Raw genomic sequence first — 12,672 nt, forward strand, 5'->3', positions numbered from 1 at the left:
TTTCTTTGAGCATCTACTTTGTATTCACATACAGCAGCCGAGTGGCATTATGAAATGTATAACCCAAAGCGAAGTCCACTGCAGTGACAGCCTGCCAAATAAAAGCCAGAATGTTCTAAACGCCTGCATCTTGTCAGCAGCAGCAGTTCTCAGCACTGCAGGTCTGTGCTGAGTTGCTTTCTAATCCTCCTCCGATCAATGAACGGAGAGATTCGTAGCCCAAAGATGGATTTGGGGAAACTTGAAGCCAATTGAGGAAAGCCTGCAGCGTAGCAGAAACACAGGCAGTGCAGGCAAGTACATCCACAGCTGAATGAATGGGTTTGTCTTAGTTGTGGTTTTCACGCATCCCCAGATGGACCTAGCAGCCTGTGTGTACTTCAAGAGTGCTGTAGCTCGTATTGATTCATAATTCATTGTGCTGCTGTTGTCACAGTGTGTTTTTTTTTAAATCCCTGATGTGGTCCTGTGTGGATGTATGCAGATGCACAACAGAAGATAATATACTTTCATTACAGATATGGAGTCTTATTTAATTAGTTAAGGGAATTCACTCCTGATTTATACTCTGGTAATCATTATATTAAAGTTAATAGCTCACTCATTTACCACATAAGCATTTTTTTCTCCTCGTCAGTACTCTAGCATGAGGTGTTTTACAACTCTTTGGGGTCAATAAGTTTTGCGAGAAAGCTGCCCCCCTAAAGCCCACAGCAACAACAGCAAGCTAAGGGATTAGCGCTGAAATGATTTCAGTGGACCGGTTTTGTGATATTTTCATAGTTTAAGTCCTTCACCAAGCAAAAATGTTAAGTCATTTTTCATTGCAGCTTTGCAAATGTGAGGATTTGCAAATTTGTCTTGTGTTGTTATGTAAATTAGGAGGTTTTGAAGCGTTGGTTGGACAAAACAAACAACTCAAAAATGTAATCTCTGGCTGTGGGAACCTGTGAATTGCCTTGTGACTGTTTACATTTATAGGTAAAATGACTAATCAGTTTGAAAAATAATGAATACATTAGTCAAGAATTAAGTCTTCAGTTGTTACGGCCCTAAAAGGGATAACCATGACCGCACAACTTCAATAGGTCATTGCACTTCATTGCACTCCAGGCTTTGGCTAACTGTTCCACTGGGCTTCAGAGACATAACTCGTTATTGCATTTCATTTTGTTACACCACAGAGAGATTAAGCCAAGGTAATATTGGTCTTTTAATTAATATCAGCAACAGGTATCGCTGTTGTTTGACTTTGGTATGCATGTAGGCTTTTAGAGCATGAAATGTGCTTGGACCAGTAATGTTCTACATCTGATTGTGGGCACAGCTGTTATACTTTGCTGATTTTCAACCAGCTTTGTATCATGACAATGTGGGTAGTATGTGAAAATTAACTATGGTGAACTTCCCTCTTTCTTACCAGCCCAGAGATCTCTCTGCTTACCTCTTAGCCCAACTCTGTCACATGACGTGAATTTTGCTGGCTGTCAGGCTATTGCCTTAAACTACAGATTAACTTTCTCAGTCTTTAATGCCTGTCACCATGGACACAGAGTATAGAAGCGAATCTAGAGAGAGTGTTTTCAGAAAACATATTTTAGCCCACTGTTAAAGTGTAATTCGAAATCCTTTGTTACCAGCTGGTCGTTATATTGTTTCCTGTGTCGAAATGAACAAGCTTACATTACCTCACCCACCAGTGGGAGCGTTTATTGGTCCAATGCGGCACAATGCATGTTAATTGTAGCTTTTCGAACTCTTGAGCAAAAGCAAATGCCACAAACTTGTTACTTTGCTTTCTCTGGTGGTGTAGCACCAATCTCAAAGGTATCCGTGTCTTTCTACCACATAGACAGCCCAGTTTAATGAAAAGAAATACTTCTTCAAGTGTTTCTATTCATACTGTATATGTAGTCCCCATAGGTGCCATGCTGCCCTAGACTTGAAACGCTTGCTCTTTTCAGGAGGCTTTGATTACAGCAGCGTTGGTGCCAGGTGTACTCCTTAAAGATATTATGTTGCATTCCCAGATCCCCAATCGTAAGAAAAATATACCTCCTGAGAAAACCAGGAAGCATGTTTCCTGTTTCCTGTCTACCCCCTACTGAACAGGAAGTGAATTAGACCCTGCCATGCCAAGCACAGGGAGGGAGAGAGACTCAGCCGACGGCGGGAGTGTTTGTTATTATGGGATTCGAATGGCAGTGCGGACTGATATCAGAGCTTAAGCATTGTGGAGATTTGATCAAAGCAATAACATGTCCATAGAAACTGAGAGTGAAGGAAAATGTTATTTTGTTCCTACACTAGCGCTTTTCTTTTTAAATGACAGGCGTGCCATGATAAGTTAAACAGTTTTAGATTTCGTTTGAGTCAGCTTGATACTTAGGATGTTGCTGTGTGTTGGATTTGTGTTTCTTCACTGTTAAAGAATTGTGTAACAAGCTGAATCTATGAGGGTTATTGTTTTGGTTTGTTTGACAGAAGCAAATTGATCTTTACTCTTTAATTCGATAGTTTATGATTATTTTATTCCCAAATTGTTAATGATATGGCTTTCAAAATGTCACAGTTTGGTATGAGTGTTTGTATAGCCCTATTGTTGATGCTGCCATGTTGTAATTGTCACAAGATCATGACTCAGAATCACTCTAAATGGGTCAAAGCTATGGCAGAGAGATTTATAAACATCAGTATGCTACATAATAAAAATAACTGTTAGCACCTATCTTAACAAGGTTACCAACAAACAAGTATTACAACTGATCTACATTTGGTGATACCTTTGCTTCTCAGAGAATAATACAGTGAATTTTGAGGAAAGCCATCAAATTGGGAATACATGAGAGTAATACAATAAGGGTGCTCTGATTGATCTGCACCCCTTATTGTGATGAATCGGCACCCATACACAGGCATCTGATCAATCGTTATCACAGGTATTCATTCTGAATAGGTTGATTGGTGGTTTCTATAAAGGCAGATCAGTGGAGCCAATTGGACAATGCAAAATACACAAGACAGTTTCTGTACATGCCGGGAAATTGGCTTGACTGGTCTTTCAGTTCTACCAGGTGTCTGAAAATATGATAAATTTGGAATGGAATACTACCAAAGAATTTCAACAACACAAACCCCACCAGACATTTAAAGGTCAGCAATGTCAAGGAGTATGATGAGCTTTCAAAGCTAGTTAGCACTAAGGCCATTTATAGCTACTTAGAAAGAGGGTCCTCAGCCATGGAATATGTCATGCTGCATTGCCATAATTTTATAGTAGCCCTGAATGGACACACCAGACGCTGGCCCCAGATTGGGCTATTGCACGGGCCACTGTAATTTTGCATGGGCCACTGTTATTATCCGCAACGGGCCGAGCAGCTTCGGGAAAAACACTGATTTGTAACATGAAACTGCTTTATTCAGTCTTTACAAGTATTACTAATCTGGGGTCTCATTTCTAAACATTGCGTACGCACAAAACAAGACCTGAAAAGAGGCATATGCTACTTCCCACGGGAAAGTTGTGATCTAAAAAAAGTTCCCACTTGGCACGGGGAGATTTTTCAGCTGGTTGCAGTTTGCAATCCTCACTGCTAGATGGCAATAAATCCTACACTCTGCCCCTTTAAATATGACCCAGCATGACAAGAGAAAAAAATGTGCCTTTGTTGCTGCTGCTGTGACTCTTAACTGTTACGGCTACTCCTGCTGCTGCTACTCATGATGATAATCATCAACATTGTAATCATGAACTTCCTGAAGCATGCCATCCAAACTTGTGCCAGCCAAAAGGAAATGCATCCCTGGCACTGTCACTTCCTTGCACAACCCATTTAACAACAGGACCAAAATTCTCTTCAGTGTCCAAACGAGAATACCAGAGTCACACCACCCCTGTGTCAGTTCCTCCCGGGGCTGTAAAATGCACAATTGCTTTTCTTAGTACCGCAATGCTTGGCAGTCTGAGAGGAAACAGGGGGAAAAAAAGACAACACGCAGCTGCATAAATATCCATTGGAATTTATTTTTAATTGCCTCTTTTTCCTTCAAACATAGCGCTGTCAGAAATTTCAATTTAACTGCAGAGGTTTAAAAACAAAAACAACTAAAGAGGCTAGAAGGCGCTTCAGAAGCCTTTGGGGAACAGTGTACCGTTTCCTTTGCTTTAAGGAGCATGACCACTACGACTATAGACTCATCCAGTCTGCTGCATCAACCCTAAAACAACATTTAGCTCCTTTCATTTCAAGCCTGCTCTGTAACATTTACTTTCAAGATGAGACGTGCCTCTTAGATGTCTTTTATTTATGTTCAAAGCTACATATTTTAACAAGACAGCAAATTGGAAGTTGTACATGTTTCCACAGAAGCACTTGATGTTTTAGTTGTTGTTCTGTGGTTTTATGCGTAGGTGGTACGGTGTAGTATCAGGTTGGGAAAATTCTTTTTTTGAGTTTTTCTGTTTTGGCTCCCAACCAAATTGCATAACCTTGCTGCGGGGACACTGGTGGTCTTTCTTTCTCCCTTCTCAACCTGCCAAGCAAAATATTATCCAAAGCTTAGTGATTTTATCTCCCCCAATGTTTTCCCACCATTACAGCTAAAAAAAAAAAAAAAAAAAAAAATTTCTCACTGAGGTCCTGGGGTGCACCACTGGCATCTGGTAACATTTGTTGCCATGCCATTTTTCCTATACGCCCTAAGAATTGTAAATTATGAATTCACACAAGATGATATTTTTCCAGCTCAGTAACCAGGTGTGTTTGTTTGGTGTTTACTGCAAATTGATAAGCTGAATTTACTAAAACCATGTTGTAGAAGCAGTCAGCCTGTTATTGAAGAGCTTTATTAGCCCTCAACATTTGCTGTATCACACTCCGTCCCTGTTGTGTGAGTGCAATTGTGCGGAGTGCCAAGTGAATTAGCCGCCATTGTTTTATTCCCCTCCCAACTACAAGGCAGCAGTGGATGCTGGGAAAGCTCTGAGGGATTTGGTGTGATTTGATTCTCTGCGTTTCCCGAGGAGGCAGCGCTCTTATTGAATCGGCTCCATTACATTTCATCTCCACCGGGGGAATAAGGGGCCTCAGAGGGAGCGAACGCGGTCGTGTTGTATCACAAACACACCAGAAACAGCGACGCAGACAAACAAACAGACAGCAGTCGCCTTGCAGCTTTTCACGGGCTGATAAGGTGGTGTGTGTGTGTGTGTGTGTGTGTGTGTTCGCTCGTGTGCTCGCTCGTGTGCATGCATTTGCACTTGACTTCATGTATGCTGTGTGCACGCGTCATTTATTAGTGTGCATCTGTGCTGTTTGTGTTGTTCCTTGCTGTGTTTCGATGTAAGCACATCTCAGTGTTTGTTGGCTTTTTGTTCAGGTGCACATGTGTATTTGCTGCAAATGTAGAGGAGTGGGAGTGACAAGTCAAAGGTCTGTGTGTGTGAGCCACAGATAGAGTATGGTGGCAGGTATGCAGCTGCACACAGTGAATACAAAGCGTGTGCCTGGTGTAAGATTCTGTAAGGATTTCTGTCAAAACAGGGCCTGGATTAACTAGCAAGGTGGCCTCGGGGCAAAAATGAGCTACGAGCCCCTGTTGACCTCCTGTTTCTTCCATTTTTCTGTGCATTGGGTATGTATCCTTTTTGCCTGAGTATACTTGGCAGCTTCATTAGAACTTGCCCACAGACCCAGAAACCGACCAGTGCTCATACTGAAATGCTGCCTGCCTGATATTTCCTGTGTGCCACTTTGTGATTTGAATAAAACATGCATTTATGTGGGACACCATCAGAAAGCTGTACTAATCAATGTTTTCCACAGTATTTACCAGTCACTATTTATAAGTGACAGGGGTTGTTTGTCATGAGAATTATTAGTTTGTTAGGTGCATAGAACACCTTTGTTCTATGCAGCTTTTTAGCCTCTTTTAGCTCACTGTTTTTCAATTTTCAGCCTTACAAACTTGCTTCATATCAAACTTGTTTTGTGCCAACAGGCAGCTGATTTGTGCAAATAAGCTCTGATCAACTGATCAACTGATGCTGTCTAGCTTCAGACAAAGTAGAAATATGCTGGTGAACAGTGAAGGATTAAGAAGCTAAACATCCACATAATTCCCTCAGGAGTTGGTGGAGACCAACACTGAGCTAAAAGAAGAATGAATATCAGACTTGCTCTCATACAGTGGCCAAAAACCAACTCCAAATGAATGTGTATGTTGCTTTGGGTCTGCCACATGTGTAAATAGTATTTTTTACCATTCTCGGAACCCATCGGCTGTATTCGGCGTCTGACTTCCGGCAGACAGCGATACAGCCTCTGGGGGCAGACCCTCCAATTTTTTGGCATTCCGGTTTGATTTGGGCGGAGGAGGCAAATTTCCGTTTCCGACTTCCGTTTATATATAAGTAAATATGCTGAACCATTGCAATAGATTCAGAGTTTGCAGTGACGCCAATTATGTTCCGCCTCGTTAATTCACCACACGGACCGTTTAGCCTGACAACAACTGCAGCCGGCTGAAACATGATTGGTCAATATCACGCAGACTACAAACAGCCTACAACCGGAAACCAAGGTTCTGCCGCTCTTCTTCCGGAGGCAAGATCTCCGGGGTTTGCCAACAGACTCTACATTCACTGAATGTAGAGTCTGTTTATAGAGACTAATTTTTTACCAACACATTGGTGACAATATATCAGCTGTGTTGTTTTCCACTTGTTCCACATTCCCAAAAAATCAATTAATGCTGTTTGTTTTCTTTCTTTCTTTCTTTCTTTCTTTCTTTCTTTCTTTCAGTTTCTTTTTGATTACAGTTTATTGTGCTTTAGTGGTACATACTACCAGACAAATACATAATTAACCAAATTGGTAGTTGGTAATTCAGCCTTTGTGTTAGGTCCAGCACATGAGTAGTTCGACTTTATTTGAACACAGACCCAGGCAGCCTGGATTTGCTGCATTGCTCTACACTTAGCAATTAATTCAAACACAACCGTCTTCCATTCAGCGTTGAGTAAACACGCAGCTAATCCAACATTCCTGTCTATTCGGGGGCCTCTGAGACACTCTTGACAAGGAGCCCCAGCTGGGGACCAAACACATACAAACACCAAACTCGAGAGACAAACACAGGAGTACCCGAAACTCACAAACACACATACAGTTTTCAAGTACAAGGACAGAGAGATTCAAAAGCCTGAAAAGCTTCAGAAAGCTCAGACATGATTTTGGTAGATTTACAAATGTATAGAGAAACAGTAGGTGCCACTATTTTACATTGCATGATGGGATCAATAGAAAAGAAGTCTGTCTCACTCAAAATCCTCTATAATCCACTTACCAACAGGCATCATCTGTGTTGTTTATTTCACTCTTTTTCCCATGTTTCTATAATCCCACACATCTGACCTTAAAGCGTTTCTGAATCTGTTTATTTCCTTTTTTTACATTAAAAGGCATCAGCCTTGTTTGATGATTTAACACATTAATATATCATGTTTATTCTTGTACAATGGTTAATATTTTGTAGAAGTGGACCAGCTCAGACATTGCCCCACAAGATTTGTTGAATCCACGAAATCAGCCTTCGAATTGTACTCATTTTCAAAATGTTCTGTGTCTAATACTGACCTTCCAGCATTAGATTCGTTGCAGACAAATTTCCAGTGTCGGCATAAAATCATTTCTGGAGTTGTGCGCGTTCCATTGATCTCACTAGTTTGATGTCAGGTGGTCATAAAACTCAGGCTAAGCTGTTTTAACTTTTGACCAAAACAAACATTTAATAATATTGTGAGATTTTAGTCTTGGCTCATGCAAATACTGATGTTCAGTGATGTGAATATTTTCAACAACCAATAGCTGCGCTCTCTCTAGCAAATAGAGAGCAACAAACCAGGAAGACTGTCAACATGGGGGAGACTCCGGGGGGTGCAAGAATGTTAACAACGTTAGGTTATGTTGGACTGTAGAAAAGATGGAGAAAAACTGATGGAGTTTTGGAGTGAATAAGAGTCAGTGTTAAATTCGGTGCATATCTCATCCACCAAGCAGCCCTTATTTTAGTGAGAAATCTTAATTTTTGAAAAGGTTTGCCTCTTATTCTCAAGGACTCCTCCCACTAAAATAGCAGGCAGATCAACAGAAGCTGGTTGCAAGTTGAGGGGACAAAATCTAAACTGTAAAGTTTGTATTTATGGATTATATTGATGCCAAATTGACAAGAATACTGTGAATGCCTTTTATGTTGTGTTTCCAAGTGTTTTTGAGGACACGTAAGGAATTGTTAGTGTGTTCTATTTCTCAAAGGGAGTTTAGCGTCATATTGTCCACCACGAGCCGGATGAGAAATAATCTCAAAAGGAATGTAGTTGTAGTCCTGCAAGTAGTGATCTTGCAAGATCCCCGGTCTTTGCAAAATCTTAAGGTGTGTGACTAAAAACTCACATCGTCTTTGTGAGGGGGTGTCAGACACCAGTCTTTTCAGACTCTTTTCAAAGTCTTCTATTGTATGGGAGGCATGAGGTGAAAACTAAGATTTGTTTTCATCTTCTGTGTGACTCAAAGTCTGACAAATTCAATACAAGCCAAGAACATAAAGTGAGGTATTCAGCTGGAAAACCGTGTGGAAAAGTGGTTTGCTTGTTCTCTGCTGTCTGCTATTTTCTGCCAGACTAACCTGGAGTTGGAAGAACTCACAGCTGTGACTTTTCCCCTCTTCACAACCGTTAAAGACCTGAGAAAAATCAAGCTCGGTCACATCTTTCTGCGCCTCAGCTGCTCTGCTATCTGGCTCCTAATGTGCGAATAGACCGAAAGACAAGATGTTGGCTTTCACTGCTATGCGGAATATGAATGTGTGTTCTCACCACTCAGTGAGCAGAACAGGATGTCTTACTACAGCTTGGGGAACATCTCCACTTGAGGGTCATCATGACTGCCTGAAATTGTCAGTCTGAATATTGATCGAAAGCCTGGTGAAAAGAACAGGGACAGAATTTTGATCAGCTGCCACCATATTTGGCCTCCAGTTAAATACATCGACATAGCACAGGCGTACTTAAACTTTCACACCTGAGAAAAGTAATTTCATCAGCAGAAGGTAGCTGAAGAGATTCACAAGCTTATTTGCAACGCAGATAACTGCCTTCAGGTTTGAATCCCATTTGGAGCAATTACACATGGAGAAAAATTAACAAAACAGGAAGTTATAACAAAAATCTGAGATCCATGTCGTAGTTTTTGTTGGCATGGCCAGATTAAAATGTTAGGGGGTCCCGGTGCAAAAATCTACAGTCATCCCCCCTTTTGACACCACACCAAACTTGGTGACACATTGTGTTTTTACCCCTTATTCTCCGAATACTCAAAAAAGTGCACAAAGCAGGACACAAATGGCTCCTTCAGCATATCTATATTTATTTTTAGACTGTATAGATATGCTCTTATTTTTCACATTTTGGCCTTAATTTTGCTCTATCCCTACATCAAACATCCAAATGGCTAAAAGTTTTCACCATCAACCAGAAGGAGTGGCTTCAACTTTCACATATGCAGTTCTCTATGTTGTGGTTTCACAGATAGCTGATGTGCAGAATTCAAAGTGCTTAAAATGAACAAGGTGCTTTCTATCACCGCTGCTCACGCCTGCTGTTTTGCCAGCCAGAGATCCATTAAGAATAATTTAAAATGGCTGACACCATCATTTAATCAACATGTCGTATACAAATGATTATATATGAGTGTGGAGCGTGAGATAGGTTATGTTAAAGTTCGAGTCTGTCAGCCACCATCTGCTCCTATATGGTAGAATCAGTTAGAGTGTATATGAGGAGAGACAGGCCAGTCCTCCTTTACTCCTAATCCCTGGATCAAGGCCAAGAGCTACAGTAGAGAGATATGTTCTGCCCAGGGGAATCCTTTATGGATGTGGGAGAGGACGGCTCACTGGGTTTTTAGGGGTCGTTTGGGTGTTCTCGTGTTGGAATGAGAGCGGGCGGGTGAAGACTTTATTTCCACAGTACTCCATATCTCTTTTGGAGAAGACAGTCATCAGTCACTTTATTTAACAGCTCTGTCAATTGTTGTTTTTCCAACCAAGGATATAGGTTACTTGCAACTTGTTTGTCTCTTCAGCTTTTAGAGGGTGATGAGAACCAAAGCAAACTTAATGTGAGTTGGTTTTAAATAGAGCAGCTCAGGCACAAAGCTGAACTCACTGTTTTGACTGTTAGATATTTCCAAATCTTTAAGGGCGAATAATTCCAGTTCAACATATGGTTAGCTCTTTAGGCCTTTACACACCTGGGACATTTTTTTTTGTTTGTGCATGTGTAAAATTTAAACATTAATATTATTTTCAAGCTGTTGTTTTTGTCGTGAGTACTTCCTTTACACAGTATGTGAATGGAACGCAGCGAAAAAAGTAGCGCCATTTTTTTTTTTTTTAAACAAGGTTTATTTTTCAGAGCATTCCCACCACGACTAAAGCCATTAACCAATCATGCTGCATCAATACATCAAAGGATTATAAAACAAAAACAGATTTTACTACTCTTTATATCTTTACAAAGGCAGTACCTACAAGATCTGCTCCTTTTGTTCTTACCTTTCACAATCAAAACCTTACACACACTACGTAAGTGTTTACCAGAGGGAATTTAAAGTCACCCATAGCATTTTGCTAAAAGCAAACCCAATGAAATAGCTCACAGCAACTCAGGCTTTACAACAACTTACCTCTGACAGACTGCCAGACACTGCTCTGGGTCAGTAGGATCCCAGTTGTTGCAAATTAGCATCGCTGCCGGTATGAATATTTTTTGCAGGATGTAAATAATTCAATTTTATTTAAAGCCCAATATCACAAATCACAATTTGCCTCAGTGTGTCATGTCGTGTATACACATCATCTATTATAGTTTTCGTGGGCAACTATTTGAGATTTTTATGTTGTTTATTTCATCACACTTAGAGTGTGTTAAGGACTTAAGTTGTAATATTCAGCTCTTTACAGATGTAGGTGGTTAGAAATATTAGTTTGACCATTCACTTGAAAGTGTATATGATAAAAGTCTACATATTGCACAGAAAGTCTAGAGAAGTCTTTCAATACTTCTTCCTAATAATCCCTTATATATTTTGGATAAGGAAACGTTGAAGAAACCTCAAATAAACACTGTAATAGGATCAATTCAGATCAGTTCTCAAGAATAAACATCACATGTGCAGTCAGTCAAAACAGTCAAGACCAACAAATACTTCAGCAGCCTGGAAATGAATGTATTCAGTTTTTTTTATACATGACTCCTCCATTTGAGGCCACGAGTCGGTGAAGCATGTTATTGGCGTCTCCACTTTGTTGAGCCGAATTAGTTTTCATATTGATACAACAAACTCTGAATAATCCTCGAGCCCAAAGAAATCAGAGGGGAATTCCACCACAGCGGATCTGTGTTGTCATCAACTGGGTCACTTGCATTGAGTAAAATCATTCTATCAAACTTTGATGTTTTCTGAGTGATGTCATGCAAGCAATGTTCCCAAATTCAGACTGGGCCCATTGCAAAATTCCTAAACGCTCACTGCTGGAGAAAAATAACAGAATTCCATTTTTTAAGTGCATTATTGATGTCTTCACATTAATGGCAGGGATTATGTCTCATATTTATGTGATGGGTATTCAAGCTGGATACTTCAAACAGTTTAATAGCAGAGGACCTGCTGTGATCACACTAAATACTGCCTCCCTCTGAGTCCTAATCAGAAGCCGAATTAAGTGTTTGATTTGAGCTAAATAAACATGTAGGCCTACTGTAATCCAAGATTATACTGTTGTAAAAATTATTATTGCAGTGATGTTCAGCATTTGTAGTTTTACAGTCGAGTCGATATATATCTCACTTTTTCAGTTCATAAGTTCATACAGTGTTTTATGTGCTGCCTTTTAACTTCACTGTCTCCCTTTTAATACCTTACCTTATGACACGTTTAATGGCTCCTGTGCTTTAGAAGAGGTTTGACATTAAGCTCGGAATACTGTTGTGAATACAGCATAGGTATTGTTTTTAATTAAAATGTCAATTTAATGAGAGCAATAGACCACAGGGTTCATAAAGGGCCTCCCACAATCCATTAAGCCTGTTAGAAATGTATTTCATTATTATAGAAAAGTTTTGCAGCCGGTTTTAAATCAAGGTTTTGTCTTAAAGTGTGTTTGACAATGAAATCTACAACGCCTAAAGTTCCTAAAGAGATGCCTCTGAGTCATGCTCATCATGACTGCAGTAGTTTTTTGTGATGAAAAGCTGTCTGATGGTTCACAAAACTTTCCTTTTATTTCCAAGAAATTGGTTCAACGGTGGATTTTTTTGAGAATTTGGCAGCAACAGCCACAGAAAAATCTATTATTCTGCCGTTATAATGGAAGATCCAGTAAACAGAAGCACTTTACTTCGCGTCCACCAAAACCAAAATATCTGAATTCCTGATACTGTTATGGAGATTTTTTGTCTTCTCATTTTGGGACTGTAACTTTATCTGATTCCTTTCCATTTGTGAGTAATGTGGCTCAAAAGGCCGCAGACACAGGGGGAAAGCCCCAGGAGACACTGGAAGGTATTAGACTCAACAACAGAAAGCAAGGAGTGATTAGTGAGGAAAC

At 40.2% G+C, this 12,672-nt stretch overlaps 1 protein-coding gene across 4 annotated transcripts in view; it reads left to right on the plus strand.

Annotated features, from left to right (window-relative positions):
- Positions 1-12,672, plus strand: part of LOC125901705 (partitioning defective 3 homolog) — a 288,080-nt gene that overhangs the window by 223,412 nt on the left and 51,996 nt on the right. The window lies entirely within an intron of this gene.

This window comes from Epinephelus fuscoguttatus, linkage group LG15 (genome assembly GCF_011397635.1).
Source record: "Epinephelus fuscoguttatus linkage group LG15, E.fuscoguttatus.final_Chr_v1".
Lineage (NCBI taxonomy): Eukaryota > Metazoa > Chordata > Actinopteri > Perciformes > Serranidae > Epinephelus > Epinephelus fuscoguttatus.